The sequence below is a fragment of the Botryllus schlosseri genome, chromosome 10 (assembly GCF_051294905.1).
Source record: "Botryllus schlosseri isolate E-star chromosome 10, Bs_hap1, whole genome shotgun sequence".
In the NCBI taxonomy this organism is placed as follows: Eukaryota; Metazoa; Chordata; class Ascidiacea; order Stolidobranchia; family Styelidae; genus Botryllus; species Botryllus schlosseri.
Window position 1 is genome coordinate 14,658,291 of NC_137245.1, and position 24,738 is coordinate 14,683,028.

The window sequence follows — 24,738 nt, forward strand, 5'->3', positions numbered from 1 at the left end:
GAAACTTGCATCCTATTTTAATTTGAAACAGTCTGGCTTTGCAATGCTACTGTGCAGGCGCCTGAGCCATATCATTTACCATATTATTGTTAGGCTTGCAACTTGAATTGGAAATTTGAATTTGAGTCAGGATTTCTCATATATCACATTAAAGAAGTGACTGGAGTCAAATCAATTCATGCCATTCGAAACCGGTAATTTTGACCCGAGTCAAGTCATGATTTTACTCATTCATCCTTCCTCGCGAGGTTAAGATGAAAAAATAATTTGAAAGTAACTTTTCTAATGTATTTCTAACTAAAATTTTTATTCAGATGCATATTCCAAAGACTCAGTTTGCACCTTCATCATCGACGAGGATGTGAGCGCAGAGGCTGGTTCTTTATGTCACAACAGCGATGGTGAGTTGAGGTACTAATTTGAAATCCATTTGAGTCATGTTAGTACCAACATAGCCACACGAGTACTTCAAATATATAACATTGCGGTTGTTTTGATTGACAATAACATTGCTCTATTGAACTATTGAATCGATACCATAGTTTTCTTGAAAATTGCTGCCCTTTTCGTTGTTGATGGCGATGTGACGCTTCTGTCAGTTCCCTCGACAGACTTCCCCAGTAAACACAGTACAGACCAAAGATGTAGAAAAGCCGAGCCGATATAGTAGATATTAGATCTCGGCAGGTCGTAGAAAGGGGGATTTTGTGTCGACTCAATTCAATGTCTTTTCTATGTCCTTCAATAATGTAAATATTATGCAGATGCTACAGCCTTTAAACATGGTGAGTAGAATGTAGATCCTACATTAGAAGAAGATCCTGATATAATAACCTGTTTTCTACCACTGGGCATAACCTGATCACGGCTGCGTACACACACCACATTATCTACCAGTGTTGGGATGACTCGAGTCATGACTTGACTCGAGTCAGACTCGAGTCAACTTTTTCGTATGACTTGACTTGACTCGAGTCGCTTTGGAAAAATGACTTGACTTGACTTGACTCGAAGCTTCAAAAATGCGCATTGACTCGTGACTCGGAGCAAAATTTACGAGTCAATTTCAAGTCATCAAGTAAACGGTGTCGAATAAATCACTGTATCTTGTGTATGTTCGGATTGTTCGAGATACGCCGGTGTCACTTGTGAGTGTAACCAGTCATTCACTGATCGTACGATACCCTGATCCTCGATTGTTAGATCACAAATAAAGAGACCGCAAACTAAACAATCACAGCTTACGTTGACGTCGTAGAAGTAGAAGATTACTCTAAATAGCAATGTGTCTCTGTTTCTTAGACGGATCGATGCTTACGTTGCGCAGTGCTCACCTTTACCAACCTTTATGTATGATATAAATCAAACAAATATAGTTCGTGCGTTTTTTACTCACGGATATGTAGATGTAGATTAGGTCCTATATTTTGGCTGATAATAACCGACTGTGGCATGTGACCGTACAGTTACTCACGTATTTTATTAACAGTTCTACGTGTGCGCGAGTGATGCAACGTCTTTTCGCATGTATATTTAACTAGATATTCGTTATTTGATTCAAGATAAATGATCATCATTGATCAATTAATCTGTCTTTCACACAGCTAGCAAAGTGTAATGACTTTGAATCATCACTCATACATCGAAAATTCTATTTGACTTGAATTGTGACTTGACTTGACTCGACTTGACTCGAGTCACCTCCAAAAAACGAGTGACTTGACTTGACTCGAGTCACCTTTGAAAATCGATTGACTTGACTTGACTCGAGTCAAAATCTGCAATGACTCGAGATGACTCGTGACTCGAAGGTAATGACTCGATCCCAACACTGTTATCTACTACATATTAATCACATTTGTGGTAATTTAATTGTAAACGAATTGGCAATAATGCCGTTGTAAAAAATGAAACGAACAAACGAAGGAATGCCCGAAGAAAGAAACTGAAAACAGTCCGTATCATCAGGTTTCATCTTCTGATGAGCTGGATAAATAACCCTGCGGCCTTTTCTTTTCAACACCCTGCAGAAATAAAATGACGATTAATAGCTAAGACATTCGTACTGCGAAAATGGCAGAGGTAGCGAGTAACGAATGACTCCTACATTTTTTTCGCCCATACTTAATAAAATCGATTTGATTATTCAAGATTACTCAAGTTTTCAAGTTTTTTTTTTATTATATTTTTTATTATTATATGACTAGAGAACTGACTTCAATCGCCACTTCTACTTGATTATCAAGATCAACGCTGACTACTTCAGCAATCTTTGAAAACAGCCACTAACACAAAATGAATTCTTGACTAAAATTTCGTCACATTCTGTCAAAAATGATCAATTCAACAATCCAAACGAATCAGTTATTTGGCAGCTAGTTGGAGAGATATATACTCAAGTCTAGAAAGTGGAATGATACTCTGCCTGGAAAGCTGAAGACCTAACAATATTGTGTACAGAGAACAAAACATTTGAGTGGCGGCACTGGTATAGACATTAACAAATTATTAGAATTGACAGCAAGATAACCAGCAAGACATTAAAATGAGAATTAGTGCAGTTTCTTAGGCTGTAGTGATACTCAGCCAGTAATTGACCTAGCAGAGAGCAAAACGTTGTAAAAAAAGCGAGCGAAACCTCCGACAAATGATACGATAAAACATTAGAATCGACAGTCTTACTAGAAGCAGAATAACAATCATGAGGGGTTAGAGAACAGAAGCCCGGGAAGCAGGGCTGTGGAGTCGGAGTCGGAGTCGGTGGAGTCGGAGTCGGAGTCGGGGTAATTTTCGCTTGATGGAGTCGGAGTCGGAGTCGTGAAAACTATGATAGCTGGAGTCGGAGTCGGTGAGAAAATACTGACTGGAGTCGGAGTCGGAGTTTGTGAGAATGACTATGACTTCGACTCCGACTCCAACTTCTCTATCATGAAAACATTTGCTTTCAAAGAATTTTCAATAGAATTTTTATGTACCAATAATCACTGTTATTATTAACCATACAGATCAGGTGCGGCCAGCACGTGGTACGCAGGCCAAATTTGGCACACGATAAGGTTAGGTGTGGCCTGCGAGGTAATTCTCGAAATTATTTATGACATCAGGTACAATTGCAAGGCCAACCAAAATTTGATTAGCATGACCGCCGAATTTGATGATGACTAAAACAACAGTTCTGACGCATTGACGTATCCAGGGGTCAGCCACATTTATTCCAGATCTTTGTATATGACCATGACCATGAAGTAGAATATTTCATAGCAGATTTATTTGACTTGAAATTTTTCTCGGTACTTCGCATGATTCATTGTCACTAGATTTCTTGCATTCCGTATTGGAGCCCCCTTTTGAAAATTATAAGTACATATTGTTCACAGAATTGAGTCTAACTATATTCGCAATTATGAGATACGGCTTCGCTTGTGCACTCGCAGCGAGATCGTCGACAAAACATTTGCACAAAGTGATAGAGGCATGTTCACTGATACCGTCGATTTTGCTATGTCTAAACGTCGAATAATCCTGTCCTTGCCAAATGAGCCCAGTGGTATACAGATGCGACGCCCAATGTATGTTAGCGACATATTTATTGATATAGCTATAGCCTAATTCAGTCGTTATCTTGAAAAAAAATTTCGTGCTTCGCGCGACCAGGGCCTGATTGCGCACTGCACAGTTGCATGACATATTGTTATCAATTTTAGAGCGTATTAATATAAGTCTTGTTTGCAATGTTACCTAATTCGGTTCGCTCCTATCGACGACTAAAAAAAGGTTATCAACATTCCAGTTGCCGGCGCAATGGTTCGTAAATCTCAGGTGTCCCTTTCGCTGAAAAAGTTGCCCACCCCTGATATAGATTAAATTAGACATTACTGGCAAATTACAACTCAGTTGCAGAGGGGAAGAAAATCGCAATATGCGTTTTCGCGATGCAGTCAAAATTGATGAACTTTTTGGAATGATACCATGATACTGTGTGACAAAGAAAATGCATCGGCTGGTTTTGTAAAATTGTAAAAATGATGTAAATATGACCAAACGGTGTTTCCCACTTGACAAAATTAAAAATATTTGTACTGTAGCTTAGCTGTTTGGGTCGAACAAATGATTAAGAAAGACTGCAAGTCCCAATCCTTGAATACTTGATTAAGTACATGTAGACTAGACATAGGCTATGGTCTTTGACTACTTAACTAAATTCCATTTATGACCAATGTCTATTATTAGTATAGTAAGAGTGTTTGTGCTTGTAATCAGGATAGTGTGCAATTACAAAATTAGTAAGTTCAGTTTCTTTATTAGTTGCTGAGTCATACACAAGAGCTACACTTGGATTTTTTATCTACATTTTTATTATACAGGATTGGATATCTGCCATATTTGAATGATTCATACATTTCAGGATACTAGAGACTCCATGTTATAAAAACTTGAATAAGGAAGGATATTTAGCAAATCTTTATTTCATGTTAATTGCTTAGTGGATAATTCGAGCTGTGCCACAATGAAACAATTTAGCATGCCACAGTTAATCATATGTTTGCATATGTTTAATGGTTGTATGATAGTCATTCAATCGACAATGTGGCATATAATTTTCGAAGTAAATTGGTAATAATGGTGGAGTCGGAGTCGGGAGTCGGAGTCGGTACGTTTAAAGACCCAGAAGTCGGAGTCGGAGTCGGCACATTTAAAGACTCAGGAGTCGGAGTCGGAGTCGGTATATTGAAAATGTGTGGAGTCGGAGCCGGAGTCGGTGGTAAAATTTACCGACTCCACAGCCCTGCCGGGAAGTGACCATCAGAAATTACTGCATACTGGCCGAACAAATCCATGACACTAACAAATGGTCTTTTAATAGTCAATATTGATACCAAATGACACCACCCCTATTTCACCGCAACATTTAGCAAATACAGCGCTGGAGTCAACCTTATATAAGCGCTAACCAAACGCCCATTAGTTTTCCCACCTACTACTTCGCGCTTCGCGGATGGAAATACGCATTAAAGCGAATGGACGCGACTTGTCACACTCTTGGTATTTCTGCTCCCTTTTTCTCTTCCTTCCTCTTGAGGAGAGAAACAGTCGGCCGCGTTTCCGGATCGTGAATTCCCGGCTTAAGGGTGATTCTTCCTCCAATGGTCAGCACCTTGAAAATTGAGAACAATGTTGTTGCAAAATGCATGACAATTTGAAAGTTACATCATTCTAATTATTCCAGTTATGGCCGTGAATCGTTACAAGTGCGGTAACCATAAGAATTATTACTATACTTCAACTACAAAGACAATATATTGTATAAAATAATTACCAATTCTTTTACGTTGATCGAGTCCCAAATAGATGAAATATGTCAAAGAATTTGCTAAAAATTTTTGTATAATTTGACAGATTCCGAAATTTCTCAAAGTGCACCTTTCAAAAATTTGATATCAAGACTCCCAGCATTTTACAATTCGAAGTTGGATGGCTTTACCAGTACAAGCGAACAGTTTGTATCGCAATTGACAATTATGTAGAGAACGCTGCGAGACATGTGAGTAGGCCTACCCTAAAACGTTTCTCTGACATGGACATTAGGGCTCTTAAAAATGACTTTTTTTCTCAAATCGTTCTGGCTACTTGATAAAATTGTTAGGTTACCTAATTCAAGCCTACACACCAAATTTGGTTCAATTCCAAACAGTAGCCGCATTGCTACAGGAAAAGAAAGTTTTTATTTATTATTTAAAAATAAATAGAAAAAATTGAAAAAATTTCTGTTCACCCCATGAAAGTGTTAGGTTATGCATAGAAACGATGTTCATCAAATTTGGTTCGATTCAAACAAGTGGAAGCGGAGTTATTGCCATCGAAAAATTTGGATTTGAATAAAATAGTATTTACGGTGGGCACCACTATAATAAATAATTGAAGAATTGTGCCACGCTGTCATACTGTTTTACGCAACTGTTATTATACACTGCATTGTTGCTGTGTTCTGGCTCCATTGATGTTATTTCTAAATTCGACATTAATGCGTCATAATTCTCCATCTGGTTTTGAATTAAACTCTGTTTTGCTTCCTTTATCGTGCCGGTAGCTCTTTAATTGGCAAGCGAAAAGTTCTTCGGGTTTCAATAACGTTTATCATGAAGGTACTTTTGAAAGCAGTATTAAAATTTTGTACCACCAACCAGTTATTTAATTACTATTTATCTTCAAAGTAAATGCTCATTGCATGAAGCAGGGTTGTAAGACTCGAGTCACGATTTTCTGTTGACTCGACTTGACTCGGGTCATCTTCTCAAAGTACGGAAATGACTCGACTCATTGCGCATGACTTGAGACTCAGACGGCCAAGACCGACATTTCATGGTTATTTCAAAGAATAGTACAGCAAATCGCTATTGGGATTTTGTCTATCGATACTGGTAAAACTGCTAAAAGTAAGGAAAATTCGTATATTATAAATGCGACCCACTCGATATCACAAAAAAAAATATAAAAAGTTGGTTTAACAAGACTTAAATTGGAAACTGAGCAGATAACACAATGACTTAGACTCTGGCCCGAGTCATAATACCATAACTCGGACTTGGACCTCTGCTCGCTGACTTGGACTCGGACTTGACCCGGTGGTGAATTGAAAATGACTCGAGTCAAAACTATAAAGTGAGATTGACTTGTGACTCGGAGCCTTGTGACTTGGTTACAACCCTGGCATGAAGCCTCAATAATTACATGAGTGGGGTGACTAGACAAAGAACACAGTCACATTTGCAGCATATCATGAATGTCTCTTACTATATGTGATCTTGTTCAAATAGAGGTTGATGAAAGCGTATTTCCCATTCTTTCCGACTCTGCAATAACTACACCAGACTGGGAACCTTCTTCAGGATGCTTCTTGCTGAATGACCAATATTGTCGCTGTCAACGGTACGAGTGCAAATGTCTGATACGTCAATATAGGAACAGAATTAGTTGACTGTTCATGACCGTCCACGTTCAGAGTTGCATCTCAAAGATGCTAAAATAAGCCTAAATATAATCCAAGCAATACGATCGTCCACTTTGACTGACTGAATTTCTAAAAATAATAAACATAACACCTAGATAGCTTCCACATCTTACGTTTATATATACCGTCTGCTATCGGCACAACAAAGTATTTAAAAATAACAAAACAGATTCAACATACCACATATCTTGCAAAGGCTTTTGCTTTCATTCAATATGTCATCAAACTTCTTTAAATCCTCCTTTGTGGTGAGTGGCTTTTGAATTATTCTAGGATCAATTCCGATATCGTTTTATCATATACAATCTATGGCGGAATAAAAGTTTCGGATAAGTTCTGAAACACACAATTTTCCACACAAAAGTCAATTGCCACACGAAATGCCAAATGCTACGGTCCCATTTTACAAGGTATGGCGAGGTAACGTAGTGGTACGTTCCATTATAGCTAAACACCAATGAATTGCGGGTTCGAGCCTGACACGGCGACTCCATAATTCCTACCGAAGTGTTGGCCGTTTATCTAGGCTCCTCCTCGCCATCTGATCCGCATAGCCATGTCTTAAAAAGCCTAGGAGTGGGCCATGCTATAAGTGGACAGATGGTTGCCGATGAACTCGGCACTTGGTGAATTCGGCCCTCGGGAAATTTTGTAATGAAGTGTATTAACAGCTATTAATATGAATTATTAAACTAATAATAGTAATATCAAGTGATTCGTCAATCTTGTAAGGAGGTCAGGGCATCCGTAGATCATGCAGTCACGGCGTGATTAGATCACGGATTGCATAGCCGCGGGAAATAACGCAGCGCTCATATACCGACCACGCGCGGTCTGCTTGGAATCGATGGCGCGAGTGACGGGACTATGTCGTGTAAGTTTTGAGAAGATGGATCTTGGCGTTGTATGTGAGATCGAAACCGTGGAAGATCAAGCGGCGCTTCTTCGTTTATCGATCACGACAAGCCAGTGTTCCTCATCAACAAATGTTTCGCATGATCACGTCAAAATAAATTATTTTTTGCCTTTGGAGAGACGATTCCACTCTGGAGTTAGGGTGTCTCGATAACAGGGTTGACGGATCCCGAGATTACGAGATCTACCGCGAGCCACGACACGTTTCAATTTCCTTTTTGATACTGTTCATTCATATTAAATGCATTTCTAATGCGAAGGTGTTCTAGTGCCAATTCCTCCAAGGGCCGAGTTCACCAAGTGAAGAGCGTCGCGTTATTTCCCGCGATTACGCAATCTGTGATCTAATCACGCATTGACTGTGTGTTCTACGCATGCCCTGACCCCGTACAACATTGACAACCACGTAAAGTGCCAAGTTCACCGGCAAACATTTCAGTAACCAATCATGGTGACCGGTACCGCTATTCCGGCCGAATTCACCAAGTGCCGAGTTTGTGCGGCCGAATTCACTAAGTGCCGAGTTCACTGGTAATCGGGCAGATACGGAATGATAATAATAAGAACCGGCCTGGTGTAAAATGACCAGTGTAGTCGAACCACCACCATGAACACCACAAACAAACATCTAACATGGAAAAGAAATTACCTTTACAGCCTATGACAAACACAGTTACCATTGAAACCAGCAATTTAGGTCTTATTCGAAAGCAGAATAACAACTGTTTTAGCGGACATATCAAATCAAATGTTGGAAAGTTCATGTAAATTAGCCCAAAATATTATCTTACTGTGACCATATTCTATCAATATGGTCTGGCTAGCCAAATTCTCGGGGCCAACATAAATACAAGCTGCGTTTGGTTTCAACGATTAATAATCTTGTCACTGGATTCGAGGTATAATTGCACTCAAATATCAAATTTTGCTCCATTAATCAACATCAAGTTGAAAATGTCCATTCTTGCACCAACTTTTATAAAATCACGAATCGGTGTTCTACAGGTATGTATCTATATTGACTTATATACCTAGAAAATTCAAGCATAAATATTACCGTATGATATGCCGTAGGTATAGGTACCGGTAATTCAGATGTTTGAAGCGACTTGGACAACTAGATAATTATAGTGGTCTAATTTCACTAAATTAGAGCGAAATGCCAGCAATATAATTGTAATCTAATTCGGAAAAAACGGTTTAGCTCTAATTCTAACCTGGAAAAGCTGAAACTTTTCTATAGTTGTCTACACCTGTTTTGCAGAAAGTCAAACAGCTCTAGGCGTCATATACTACAGGCAATTCGAAATACCCCATAAGCTATATGCTACTGCGTATATACCTTTAACCCGCTACCTCAGTCAGTCACAATTCCTATATATTTACGGCATTTACCATACAGAAAGAGCGAACTATGCCTGGGTGCGACCTGTTGCGAGTCAAATCTTTGTCCGGCGCGATGACGTAAAATTTGAATCGCCGAAATATTCTAGAAGTCACGCATCGATAATCATAATCCTGAACGTACAACATCTCACTTATTTAGTTATTCTCTGAATAAAACTATTAGCCATACTCGTTGAACATGCGAGATTACCGAAAGAGCGAATATATATATAATGAAGATCATATACATCAGAAGAAAACAAAACTGTTCGACCTTAGAGCAACAACACGAATATACAACACCGGTGACATCCTCACGCAATAAAACGAAGGGAGAACATTGTTTTCTAATGGATAGAACGAAGCTACCGCATGAGATCGAACAAAACCGGATAGGAATTCATCGTGATTGAATGTTCAGACAAAGTTATCCTTTCTACGTATTTTAGTCATACCCGCGAGAGATAGAAAATTTGCATTATTAGGTTAACTACCGGATATAACGAAGCCTAATGCATGAGATGGGACAACACTGAGTATGAATTTATTCTGATTGAATATAACCACAAGACCATCCTACTACGTATTTTAGACATTCCCTCGACACTTAGAAAATCAGAACCTAATCGAGATGATCCCGGATGATCCTTTTACGGTTTTGTGTTTGCTGGGTGATCGTGATGGAACACCAGATCGGTAAGTGTTAGCATTAGCATACAATGATGGTGATGCAACGCATTAGCATACAATGATGGTAATGCAGAGAGAGAGAGAGAAAGATATGATATTCTTTCTCGCCTGCACCATCGAGATGCTTTGGCGACGGAGTTGCGATACGGCCCCATGAGGTCATCTAGTCTGCGCCCCCGTTTTTTTTCTCCTCCATGCTATCCGTGATTGCTGAGTGCCTAGCAGGATAGCTGCGGATACCATTTTTCGAGTCTTTGGTATGACCCGGCCGAGGATCGAACCTACGACCTACCGCTCGAGAAGCCGGACGCACAACCATTACACTATCTCGCTCGGCAACCCAAAGTTTATTCATTACTGCATTCAGATATACAAGATGAAACAGAGAACACAAAAAGCTCAACAGCAATTGTCTCAAAAAAAGAGCCAGAATTCAGTTTGGAAATACCAGGTGTGTTGAGGAAAAAAATCATATCTTAACTATAATGTTGGTAAGCAAAATGTGGTGTTCAGGAATGAGCGTCCTGGAAATGGCATGATATCAGAATGAAGTATTTTGAATTACAGATGCATGTCAAAAACCAGAAACGGAAATAAAAACTAGAAATGACAAAAGAACTGCATGATTGAGAAAATACAGCAACGAATCGATATAGCACAAAGACCAAACTTGGACAACTAAAATAACTACTGTATCTGTAATTGTATTCCAATTTGAAAAATTCTGTGTCGCTACTACTATAATAATAGTCGAATTTTGAAAAGCTGATTTTCTAGTTGTCCAATTCTGAATACAGCATACTGTATCTTGTAATAAAAATAATTGACGACGAATTGAATATGTGGTTATTGATGTTCAAACACAAGATGAAATACTAAAGACATTCAAGAAAAGTGAAGTCGTGCTCGGTTGTGCCATCACGTTATCGGTGTCGCTAAACCTCCAGGGTATATTCCAATGGATTTGGTCTGTCTTTGACCAATCTGCTAGGCTCTCTAACATCCGGAGGGTAGCAAGAACATTGAGGTATGGACCGGACTCATTGTTATTCGATATTGCACTATATTAATATAGCTCTCTATAAAACAGGTTGTATTGAATTTTACGGTTGACCAATTTCTTGATAAACTAGTGAGGTTTGGCTGTCAACTAACAAGGTTACTCAACTGGGTAACAACAGAAAACTTTGCAAAATTGCAACATAAATTCATAACTATTTGTACATCACTTGAGCACATGTATGCATATGACTTATTGTATGTTAACATTGTCGCATTGCATGACAGTCAGATAGCCTACTTGCAATGGCTAAAATTTACTTCTACACTCCTGCAGAGCCAATTGGTATTGATAGGGAGAAATCAAAATCTTACACAAATGAGTGTTCTACAGAATCTACACAGACGTTGTATGAACTCAATTTGTAAATCTTCACAAGCGGCTATCATGACTGATGCACCAATGAACGGAAAGTGAAATTCCATATGAAAATATCTAGTTCCATATATGCCTGAGTAATTGAGATAAATGTCCGGCAATAAACGAAATTTGTAGTAGAGTTTCTGGCATAGTGATACCGGCATAAGACGATGATTTTGGTACGCTATTCCTGCAATACCTCTTTTCATAACTTCAAAACGTTTGTTATGACGGGTTCTGACGAGGAAGATTGGCGTTCATAACCTTACACTATGCAGTGACAACAGTTTAGTTAGATCTGCTATACGCACACGAATAAACCTCACACCACAACAACTTTACTGACTTCAACTATCATACGTACCTGTGAAGATCGCACATCTCCCTTATTACGACACAGTTCATACCGCCACCGACCGAAAACAGCTGATTGCTAACGTACGTCATTTGCGTCGATTTGCGTCAGTAATCCGCGATAAGATAACTCACAGGCGAATCCGTATCTGTACCACAGAGTCACCAGGTGACCTTGCTCGCTGATTAAATTATCATCGATTAAGGTAATCGGTGATTACTTTTCAATCGGCATCTGTGCAATCCACCCTAAGGTAGTAATTACAACGTTTGTCACAGCGGCAAAACCACAGCTAATACTATCAATCTTTTAACAACCAAATACTCAGATTTTTTTAATTTTTTTTCTCTATTTTTTTTATCATGCGTACTATTTTATTCTACTTGGATTTTTGTTCTTTATTTCATTTCTACCGTTTACGGTGGTTTCAATATTTTTTTGGTATTTCTCGTTATGTGTTGATACCGGTTTCTTTCAAGGTACGTTTAGTCCTGGAGTTTGGACTTGTTGTTCTCCTCGCCATTTGCTCTCTTTTTTCCTCGCGTTTTGTGTCTATTGTATTAGACTTGCTTGAGCTTTCTTTCCCCCCTCTTTTTCTAGTTTGTTTCTTCGTATTCTCTCGCTAGATGATCTTCTATTCTTTGGATGGTGGTCATCTGGAGCGGGGTTGGTGGGAGGTATTCCAATCGTTTTCTAATCCTCCTCAAGATTTTTCTCTCGATTTTTTCTTCTCCGATTTTTTCTTCTCCAACTGTTTTGTTATCTATGTCCAAGGCAATTTTCTGTTTGATGATTGCTTTTTTGGCTATAGATATCACTATCCATTCCATTTTTGTCGCTTTTATATTATATTTTATCACATCTTTGTTCAGTTTGATGTCGAGAGTTGTTTCCAGATTTTGTAATATTTTTTTAATATATTTGCAGTCTGAGAGGATATGGTCTATATTATCATCCCTCGCGTTGCAGAATTTACAGTTGAGATAGAGCGGTTTGTTGTTTTTATCGAGGATCAAATTTCGGCTTTTTTTCGCCGAATATGTATCCGTCTCGTGCTACTCTGAAGTTTATCATCATCTCATCGTTTTTGATCGTGTTGTGTCCGAAGGATTTTGTTTGTAATATTTTGTTCCAATGGATTTTTTCTCCACTCTGTGTTCTCAAGTGGGGCTTATTCTCTTTCATTTTTTTAATGCCTTTGTATATCGAGTTTTGTGTGGCTTCCTGCCATTGTTTATCGCTCCAGCGGCTGGTTCTCAAGCTTTTTCACTGTGGGAGCCATTTTATGAACCTCAACTCTGTCGGGAGCCGCATGATGGCACGAATAACGTAATTTATTGAGAATAGAAAAATATCATCAAAAATGGTATCAACGAAATGGTGTACGGCTAAAATAGCGACGGCCTTAATAGCGACGGCCAAAACACCGACTGGCCACAACAGCGACGGCCATAACAGCGACGGCCAAAACCGCGATTGGCTCAAACAGCGACGGCCAAAACAAATACGACAATTTCCCCAGACGACACTGTGACAGCGGGCACTCCCCATACGGACAACTTCCGAAACGACGTTACCCAGCCACGTCCCTTCACCGATGGTATACCGAGGTATACCCTTCACCGTTGAAGCCGATTGCGGATGATTTACAATTTACATTCTTCCAGATAGTAAATAGATAGTGATCACCACAGATTTAGCGTCACAACATGTTTATTGAGACTTAATCCACAATCTTTCTGAGTTCCGAGAGCATGTGAATTGAGTTTGGATGAACAAGGCGTGACGCTAAATCTGTGGTGATCACTATCTATTTTGCAACTTAGTGCGAAACTTGAAATTGAATTTGATTTTTCACAAGTTTGTCATAACGAGGTTTCATCGTGGAGGAAGCTGTGCACAAGAGCTGTTTCAGATGACGATCAGTCAATCGGTTGCGATATTTGCTTTTGATCCTCACTAATTTGCTGAAAAGGGCTTCACATACATAGGTTGAACCGAACATGCAGGCATTCTTCGATGCGTTAGCTATCAGGTTGGGGTATTTTTCTTCAGGAACAGCACCCCAAAATTCAAGGAGTCCATTGCTTTGAAACAACAGTCGCAATTCTATATCGGACTGCAAGTCCAGCAGTTCCATCTGAAAAATATCAGGGGCAGTGGCGGCATCTACTGCCATTGGGTTTGAAAATATATTCATCAGGGGTACGGAATGATGCATTCCCTCTATTCGACGTTTAAACCCGTCAATCAAGGTACTAATAACCTGGTCATATGTTTTGAATGATCCATTCTGTCGGTGGTTTGAAAGCGTTACAAAATGTGTCGTAACACCCTCCTCTAGGTGCTTTCTCCAAAGACACAATTTCTCAATGAAACCAGACACTGTCCCGTACCAGGCGTGACAGAGCTTGTTATTTCCTTGTAAGTTCCGATTTAGTGACGACAGGTGTGAGGTAATATCCACCATGAACGCCAAGTCAGCAACCCAGTGTTCGTTTCCCAACTGAGGGATGTCTTTCTTTCCTTCGACAAATATTTTAATCTCAGGAAGTAGCGCGTAAAATCTTTTGAGGCATGCAGCTCGGCTTAGCCATCGTACAGCGGTGAACATGATCAAGTCTCCATGGTCAGCATCAATATCGGTGAGAAAAGCCTTGAATTTTCGATGGTTAAGTGCGTTTGCTCGAATCCAATTTACGGTCGATATTACTATATCTGTCACATTGGACATCTTTAATGATTTAGCAACAAGACTTTCCTGGTGCATAATGCAGTGTTGCCAAGTCACAGCGTCAAGATTCTGTTCAGCACGCCATTTGTTGACGAGTCCTTGAAGACCTAGATTTTTGCCGAGCATTGCTGGGCAGCCATCTGTCGCCAATGAATATAATTTCGATGGGTCTAAATGCGCTTCTTGAAGAGTAGCATGAAATTCACGAAACATGTCGGTTCCCTTCGTTGTGCCATGAATAGATCGCAAAGTAAGAAACTCCTCGCAAATCTTGAAATCTGGCATGACTCCCCGGATGAATACAGCTAATTGCTCTATGTCGGTAATGTCGTTAGTGCTGTCAAGAGCAAGCGAGTAGTAAGAAAAATCTTGCGACTTGTGAATAAGTTGCTCATGCAGATCTTGGGATATGCAATCGACACGACGCGTTACTGTATCATTGCTAAGCTGCAATTTTTTAGCTTTCTGCTGAATGGCAGGAGAACAATTGTCTTCGGTAAACAAAACAATAGCCTGCTTCGTAATTTCGCCATCAGAATATGGCTTCATATTGCTGGCCAATAGATGACTGATCTTATATGATGTTATTGTTACCTCTTCGGGTTCTTTTTTTTTTAAAAACATTTTTCCTTGTTTGCTACGCTCTGCTTTCAGACATTCTAACTTCCGTTTCCTTGATTCACCTTGATAGACGTCGTATTTTCCCGCATGTGTTTTATAATGCCTCTTAACGTTGAAAGATTTTACACCGTTTATTATTATAGGGCACAGAAGGCATTTCGCTTTGCCGTTTTCCTCAATTTGAAAATACGCCTCTTCCCATTCACTTTGAAAGGCCCGATTTTTTTGCACAAGGGTGCGAGATTTCTTTGCAGGTTGATCTGAACCTGACATTATCATTGAACCAAAGTCTCCGATATTTTCTAACGCTATCAAGATCAAAGCAAAGAGTAAGAAAATAAAGTACCTGCAGTTACCCCAAACGTTGATTGTCTTATTGACCGAGTCTCTTGTCACCCGTATTCTAATATGAGCCGCCGTCTCGAGCGAAATAAACTTCGCCCGTCTCATTACAGACACCTGATTAGGCTTAGGTCAGACGGTCAGAGCCTTCAGTAAAGCAGTAAAGGTTCGGATTTAAAGCCTACCGAAATTACTATCGGTAATGTTACGTCACAACCCGTACAACTTGTATTACGTAGGATTCTATTGTGATCAGGGAATGACCTTCGCGTCAGTAAACGTGAACATAAACGTACATTTGTTGTGTTGAAGGCGCGATTTATTTATGATCATGAATAATTAGAATTTCCGTAGAAGCATCAATGATTTCACATCGTTAGTGAGAGCCGCACGGAGAGCAGTCGAGAGCCGCATGCGGCTCGGAGAGCCGCGGTTGAGAATCACTGCTCCAGCCCATTATCTGCGTTATTTCAAGGTTTTCGATCCACCTTTTTGGGGTAGAGAATTTGTGTAGTTCGGAATTCTTGTATAGTTTGGGATTGACTTTTTTGATCTTTGTTCCCAGTTCATAGATTGCATGCCTATGCCAAATTTCGGTCGGGCATTCGATCTTTTTTAGAGTCGCAATTTTTTCTATATCGCATGCTTTTGCGAGGGACTCAATGTCGGGTATTCCGAAGCCCCCGTTTTCTTTTTCTGCGATCATTGATTTTCTGGCAATTGCCTCCATCTTTTCTGGTGACCATAGAAAGCCGAAGTACATTCTTTCTAGTTCTTTTCGGTCTTCTTTCGGGAGTGGAATGACTCTGGCGTTGTAGACGATTTTTGTCGTCGCCATCGAGTTCAAGATTGCTTTCTTGCCTGCCCAAGTTAGCTCTCGATTTTTGTAAGCATTTAGGGTGCGTTTTACTTTCATCTTGTTTTCATCCCAGGTTTTGTGTATCTGGTTTGTCCCGAAATATTGACCTAGGATTTTTATTGTTGGGTGTTTTAGGTTTTCGTATTGGTCGATATTATATCCTCGTGTTCGATTGATTTGTAAAATCTCAGTTTTTTCTGGGTTAAGTTTTTGGCCAGTTGCTTTTTCGAATTTTTGGAACTCTCTGAATATGTGTTTGATATCCTCCCCTTTTCTTAGGAAGCAGGTGATATCATCCGCATATTGTTGTAGATTTATTTGTTCTTTCCCTATTTGGAATGGTCTGATTTTTCCATCTGCTTCAATTTGCCTTGCCAGAGGGTCGTTGCTTATGGAAAATAGTACCATACTTAGAGGGCAGCCTTGCCTAATGCCTCTCTCGAGTTTTATGGCTTTGGTCAGTGCTCCGTTTACCGCGATCTTGGTGCTTGCAGTGTCGTATATGTTCTTTACTACGGAAATGTAGTGTTCTTGAATTTCGTATTTCCGCAGGATTTTGTAAAGGTATTTGTGGTGTATTCGATCAAAAGCCTTTTCTTGGTCGAGGTTGACGATAATCAGTTCTTTTTTTCGTTCCTTGGCATATTCAATGGCGGCTCGTGTGTTTCGTAGGATATCAGTAATTTGAGTAGTATATAACAGCACGTTCTCATGCGGACCAATTAAATCGCAGCATTTGATCACGTGACTACTTTTGAATTTCAAATCAAACAGAGAAAAGCGCGCGAAAGAGTTATATCAATAGTGCTTCAATAGGGACAATGGGTGACAATATATGTCAATAACGGGCGTGACCGTCATTGTATTGACAATGATTGTGTCAGCTGATTGTATAATGGGTGTTAATGGGTGTGGCTTAGGAGAGCGAACCGTGACAGCATAATGGGGTGTGTGCTAGCGAACGTTACGGTATTGTGCAATGGTTAATACCATAGACAAGTCCAAAGCTAGTGATATTACACCATACACAGCTTTGATCACGTACCAAATTTGTAATTATATATTTTTTTAGCATCACTACAAATCATTCTTATTCCTATATACAGTCCAATTATTCCTATACAGCCATCCCATCGCAAGCTCCATCCCAGTTCCTCTCCCAGTGCTTGTCCAAATGTTCGAAGTATATTTTCGCTCGTTCTGGTGTTACACCCTCCATTGTTCAGGATTTGCAGTCTTCTGCCCATCTCGCCTAGCGTTCGTTGCTGTTGTTTTGATTAACGCGTCAAAGTGGGTACTTAGACCCACTCCAATCACGTGACTACTTTTGAATTTCAAATCAAACAGAGAAAAGCGCACGAAAGAGTTGTGTGTCCGTTATTGCACAATGGGTAATAACCTAGCGATATTGCACCATACATAGCTTTGATCACGTGACAAGTTTGCAATCATATATATGTTTATTCCGCGATGGTGTGATCATCATTGTATTGACAATGATTGTAGAAGAAGTTTAGGGGACTATTTAAGTCACAAATTTGATGCTAAGCCATTCAATACGAAATTGAGCGACGATGGGAAGAATAGTGATTAACGATGTCAAATTCGAATCTCCAACAAATATTACAATGGACCAAACTTCAAAGAGTATAATAGTAACGGGTGTAGCGACGATAAAATTTGAGCAGCAGTTCATGATAAAACGCCGTGAAGGATATACGTGGGTGATCATACGTGGCGAAGACAACGAAAAAAAATCAATGAAGATTCATGAGGAAGATGTCCGCATAAATGGAAAGTGTATTACTATCAAACAAGGAACCGCCGTGGAATTAAACAGCCTATTCATGAAAAATTGTTACAGATTAGAAATGAGCGACGCATCTCATCTCATACATTAATATATTTTTTGTTGTAGATTTGAAATGCGCTACGCATGTCATTTCATACATTAATCATATCATTCATTATTCTGTAACCTATTTCTATTTACATGTATAATTAGATTGAATTATAATTTATTTGAAAGCAAGTGCGACAGTTCGAATACTATCATTCGATAGACATGCGTGCTTTGAAGCGTTTGATATATGAACAAGCAAAATTTAAGCAGAATGCTTACGAAGGGATCCGAGCAGGACCATTCGATGAAAAGAATATGTATAGTTGGTGGGCAACGATCCAAGGACCAAACGGAACGCCCTACGAAGGTGGTGTGTTCAGATTATCAATCGAATATTCTACCGAGTATCCATTCAAGCCTCCTAAAATGCGATTTGAAACACGGATATTCCATCCTAACGTAAGCTGTAAAGGTACCATATGTGTCGATATTTTACAGAAGGAATGGTCACCAGCGATGACAACGTCCACTCTACTGATATCAATACGTTCATTGCTCGCTTCACCAAACCCTTATGATCCGATGGATCAAGAGAGTGCGGAAATGTATTTAAAAAATAAGGAACGTTATTTCCAACTAGCTACTCAATATACCCGTAGACATGCAATGGAAGATACGCAAGTCACCCAGCAAGAAAAATAGTGTTGTTTTAATCCACCGCGAGTAGCGTGGAATTGCATTATACATTCCGTATTGTTCTTGTAATAAATAATAAAAATCAACGTCTGGTTGCGTTGTTATTCGTCTGAATGGGGACTTAGCTCAATGGTAGAGTATCTGTCTTGCAAATAGAAGATACGGGTTCAATTCCCGTAGTCTCCACGACTTTTCTATTGATGCTGTATCTGACTAGAACACGAATGAGGAGCCGTAGTTGTTTTGCGATTTTATTACAGACATATCAAACTAATAACAAGCATCATAAAATCGCGCGTTGTGTAACGCTTCGAATACGATTATATTTTTTACAACGATCGCATTCCCTTTAAATTCTATAAGAATAGGACAGGTACGCGGTAAACAGTAATGTTTGTCTTTGCAGACAGTGATTGTCGGAGATTCAATCTTACCGTAGTGAGGAACATGCAGTTTCTTCACTACGATCTTATTGGTACGATACATTATTTCACATGAGAAAGGAATAGTGATAGATCTCACTTTCGGTAATACAATCGTTTTTTCATAATACCTACGATCTCCATTACTACTCAAGCGTAGGGGACCAATACAAATGCGAGCCATAGTCATGATTTACGTTCACATTCTTCTCCACAGCAAAATAGCGTATATAATAAGAATTCCAGAAATAACAGCGCGGTTGCAACGATAGTTATTATTTCGATTTCTTCCATTGAGATTTTATCCAACTGAAACTTCTTTTTCGAATGAGATGATCGTGTTCATCCAATTTGAAGCTTGATGATATCGAACACTTTTGTCTCTTATCTAGTTGTCGCAATTTACACATAAGATCGAAGAATTTGATTTCGTCGTTTTCACGTATGACGGTTCTGAAATTCTTTGCAAAAGCACTACCGTCTTCAAAACACCAACTGATTTGATCGTCACTAACTGCACTTATGAGAACAGTTTTGGATTTTACGTCTCGTTTGCGTTTGAGTGCTTGCGAAGCAGCGTCTTCTCGTAAATGAAATTTCAAATCGGCAGAGTTACCACTATAACACTGCGCAAACATGAGTAGGTTTTTTGTATCTTTACGAAAGCTTTTTAATAGCTCACACATATCATCATCGAGTAGATGCCTATCATAAAATACAAATCCGGAATCGCGAGCTTCAGGATCATTTTCTTTTGTGTTATTTGGACATGAAAAGCCGTGACCGACGAAATATATGAAGTTTATCTTGGCGCTACTATCGGCCATCGTTTGAAGCTCTCTGGAAAAATTTCCAAGAGTGGCTTGCTCTTCACGCAACACTTTGATATCTTCAGTCTTGAATTTGAATTTCTGTACTAAGATATCTGTCATAATCTGAATGTCTTGTAACGTTCCTTCATTTTCGACATGGTGCGGCTTTCCGCGATAACACATCGATACTATAAGCGCATTCATGATGACACTGACTAGATCCCGAGCAATAACCACTTATATACTCCGATGAATACACACGAATTTATTAAAAGCGATTTCTCAAAAATTCCCATAATTTTAGTTTACGAAAAACGACAAGTTCACCGCGGTTACGACGAATAATTCTATGCTTCGACAACACATCTATATACATACAATTTTTAGGAAAACGCACTGGTATCCAATCAGACCCGCGGAAAATTGTAACTTCGTTATCATGCGGGTAAATGCGTATGTGAAACGGCTCGAAAGAAATTCTATGAATACGATTTGCATTCATGACAATAATTTTTCCTTGGACTTTCATGTAGGCCTTCTCATCATCTCCAAAGTATTCTATGATGGTGAAACTAGTTGCTCCCATTTCAAGATTCTAACGAAGTCCACTACGATATCGTCGTTCTCTTTTCGATCATCACCGAAGTGATCCAAATACTGTAGTGTGCTCATACCAGTAGAGCGTTTGACGATATATGCAATTGCATGAGCTCCACAAGCGTCTGACCTTTCATGCTGTAATGGTTTTATTGAGCTAGTATAATTTTCGGGATCAAGGAAACTCGCAATCTCAATCCTGAATGGAGTGATACCCAGACTATCGTGAAAATGGGTTTCATATTGATCAGCATATATGCAAACCCAGTGACTACCTTCCTTGTGACTTTCATCATAATTGATCACAATTGAATAAGGAGGTTTTGGGCGCTGAGGGAGTTGATCAATAGGGAAATTCCCTAGATAGTGTTGTTTCGTAGCATGGTAACTATACAATATTTCATCTATTTCTTGTCCGTTCATATCACGGTCACCGTGCGAGCTTGGCTTATTTCCAGTATTTTTTGAAATTCCATAAAGCACAGCAGTGTCGTTTCGCTCTCAACACCTGCCGCAGGAAAGGTGATTCGAAGACTGATCGTTCCACTTTTCTGCAGCTCGAAGCAGTCATCTAAATCGTCACCTCGCAAATTATATGCTAGAAGCGTGTATCCATTTGCGAACTCGGAAGGGGAAATCAAGCCTTTTTGTCGTTCGATGGCACCCATAGATTGAATGAGATTTAGGTAGGCCTCGGAATAATGATTGTTTTCAAAATCAAGTTCGTAGCCACCTTCCGGCATAAGGAAACCATTTACTTTCAATTCAACCCGATTCATTTTATTATGAATAAAATTATATGGGTTCTTATCGAGTGCTCCTTGGAATGCCTCAGTTTTCACCATGGCTATAATCAAACGTGTCGGCAGGGTTCCCGAATACAGATTACCAATATCGATTTGAGTGGTGTTAGCCGCAAAAGTTCGAGTCAGCAGCTTCATGTCCATAAAGGGATACCTAGCCGGTGCGTCTACCATCAAGGCAGATTTTACATCTTCTGTTACCCGCACTCCACATAGGTGCAATTCTTTTTTGATGATTTTGAAATTGCTGGTAGCGGCTCCAAACAGAAAGAAACTTTTCGGATTCAATGTCAATTCGAACTCTAACGGAACCTCGTCCAAAATATAGCGGTCTTGCAAACACAACCCGTGATGTATTTTACCGCGAATTTCAACGACTTTGCTCCCGGCATACGGCAAACTTCTCGCCTTATGACCTTTGTTAACCGCATCATTGCCTAGGCCCGAATCATCCAATTGCTTCTCTGTGTCTTTGACCCATCCTTGTGTAAGAAGCGTTGTCTCTTGCACGTCGTGAGGTGTGAACAGATAGTGTAAGTAGGCCGAATAACATTGTAGCTTCACGTCTTGTTTCAGGGTATGGTTCCCGACTTTGATGTGAAGTTGAGAAATTAGAGAATCAAGAATGTTATTCACAACTCCAATGCTGTCCGTGGCAGCTAGATCCGCATCGCCTTTCAATAGTTTCAAGCGAAATAAAAAATAGGATTCGCTTAAATCAATAAAATCGTCACATCCTTCATAGCGGTAAATAATTACGCTTGCGTTGTCCGACACAGGCGGAATCTTAATGATCCGTTTCTTCTCCACGCTTGTTTGGGTAGGTGGGAGTTGAAAAAGATCCAAGCTAGGATGTACGCCTTCGGCAGATTTCGCGTGAATTAGCTCCGTCATCTTTCGCGAGTCTGCTAGCTAATGAAAAAATAAAGTAGGGAGAGTCCTATTTAATCGAAAATGTCCCGACGGCGCTTTTTCCGTTTCGTGGTCTTTTTTCTAGGTGCCTTTCTCTTGCCTAGGAAGTTGTCAAGAGCTTTGCTAGCTGCTTGTTTACCTCTTATTTTGAAGCTTTCACCGACGTTTTGCCCACGCAATACGTCAGAAGCTACTTCTGCTCCTGTATGGAGTAGCTGTTTGCCGAGAGCTTTCGCCCCTTTTGATATCAATGGTACAACACTTCGTCCCAAACTACGAAAGAGATTTCCTAAACCGTGTCCTCTTTGCACTCGTCCTCGAAAATAGTTTATGCCATTACCACTTTGCACACGATAGTATTGTTGAAAGGCATCGCGATCACAACAGTAATGTGCTCTCATGATGACGTAAAGCAAGTGTGATATCAATCATGGACCCCTTCAGATTTATAGCCGTACCTTTATCGTCTTTGATACTAATCTGAATTCGACGAGCGTCTTCCGTAATCATAGGGAAAAAGTATATTTTTTCGAATATATGATGTTGATATTCATTGACACTACTCGTAATGGGGATGTTTCGTAATAGCGGAGCTTTCGTGTCCCCGACTGATTGCGGTCGAATGAGATCGGTATAAATTAATAAATTGGTGATAGGCGTAATGGAATCCCTCAGAGTGATCTCTGAAGTTAAATAATTCCCTCCTAGCAGCTTTTTCTTCCTAAGCTTTCCATACACGAAAACCGGATTTCTGACTCTGGTTGGATTCTTCAGGAAATTAGGAAACGCACCCGATTTGTAAGGTGGAATGACTAACATACCAGTAGAACTTCCTAGCTGGTTAATATATACTTGGTCCTGCGTGCGATTGATTCTATCAATCAAACTTTTGAAGTCATAATAATTACCCTTGGGGTAATAATAATGATTTTTACTTCCCACTTGAATCAGAGGCGATGTTTTCTCATCCTGAAATTGCCATAACAGAGCGTCGAAAGCAGGTAAAGTAGGTTGGAACTCGTTGCGAATCGAGAACTCCGCTAGGCCCAGTTCGTATTTTCCTGCAATCGGTCGTGCTAGCTCGAGAACAAAATCTGATTCCAAACTGCTAATGTGAATGTATTTCATAGTGCGATACCGCGCTTTCGGAATTGAAGTACAGCGCTCGATGGAGCGCTTCGAAACGGAATTTCACCCCCTTTGTGATCCAGCAAGGAAATTTTTACCCGTTCCAATCTATTTATACTTAGCGGAAGAAAGAAAGGTTTTACGTAATATTTTGAAAACACCTTCTTATCTCCTTCGACTTTTACAACTCGTAATAAACGCTGTAGTGAACCGCTAGACTCTTGGGGTTCAATGATGTCGCAATGAACGTATACGAAATCGATTTTCGACAAGGGTCGTACATCAAAATTGAGATGTATTGTCTTGTCAGTAAAAAAGTATGCGGATAGCTCTGCTCTATTCTTCGGCAATATGAAACGTAGGAGCGTAAGGGTAACTACCGCCAATTCTAGATGCTCAAGTGTCCCAGTATAATCGTACTCTCTGGTGTCGATTCGATATCGCGTATCCTCTCCCGGTCTTGCACTAGCTGCAATGTTTTTGTGTGGAATCGAAACCGTCAGGCTATCACTTTCAGGAAAACACTTGACTTTCACATCGGGATTAATGCTCTCCAACGATTTAAACATGTCATATACAGATTCATATTCACCAATTTTGAACTTCAATCTTCTTGTGACTTCACTGGGACCCATAATGTCGAAACCGTAGTAGCTATTTGTGATTGGGATCCGTTCGTTAAAATCGGTTGGGAAGCCAATCTCAGTCAACGCGACTTCGCTTCTTTCTACATTTCTGGGGGTGTCTAGTTCGTTGGTGTAAACCGCAGCTGTATTTTGTGGAAACCTGTCCATGGAGGCATTGGAAAATAACGTAATATAACTCATAGTTTGGGTATCTTTGGAGCCGGTAACATATATCCCACACACGATGATAACAGCGACACCCAAAGCTCTTTGTTGTCTTGCACGACACTCAAATTATACAGCGAAAAACTCACGATGAGCAGTATAATTATAACTTGAGCAATGAATTGATAAAAGTTACGGTTCGACGATATCTTTTTGATCGACCCAGGTATTGAATTCCGGTCCATAATTCAACCACTTCACTAAAAACTGACTGCGTTTACCACGCCGTCGTCTCTTTATAATCTTTTCGACTTGCCATTTTTGCGGTTCAGTAACGGGTTGAATTTCTTGTCTGTAAAATTGTCCGTCAATTATTTCGTTATTGTAATCACGTAAGCGATAC

General features: G+C 39.8%; 2 long non-coding RNA genes and 1 other non-coding gene across 4 annotated transcripts; 2 read left to right on the forward strand and 1 right to left on the reverse strand.

The window, feature by feature from the left end:
• Positions 1–1,848: 1,848 nt before the first annotated feature.
• LOC145448092 (uncharacterized) lies at positions 1,849–9,978 on the reverse strand. Of its 2 annotated transcripts, XR_013917805.1 has the most exons (3): positions 7,190–9,978; positions 4,976–6,943; positions 1,849–2,024 (listed from the first exon to the last, which is right to left on the reverse strand). It is a non-coding gene; the product is annotated as an uncharacterized LOC145448092 (long non-coding RNA). The 2 variants fall into 2 exon arrangements; XR_013917804.1 differs by having other exon boundaries at positions 4,976–9,978.
• A 7,039-nt stretch (positions 9,979–17,017) lies between these two features.
• On the forward strand, positions 17,018–18,956 carry LOC145448091 (uncharacterized). The gene is made up of 2 exons (XR_013917803.1): positions 17,018–18,541; positions 18,673–18,956. It is a non-coding gene; the product is annotated as an uncharacterized LOC145448091 (long non-coding RNA).
• A 29-nt stretch (positions 18,957–18,985) lies between these two features.
• Trnaa-ugc (transfer RNA alanine (anticodon UGC)) lies at positions 18,986–19,056 on the forward strand. Its single transcript has one exon. It is a non-coding gene; the product is annotated as a tRNA-Ala (tRNA).
• Positions 19,057–24,738: the final 5,682 nt, after the last annotated feature.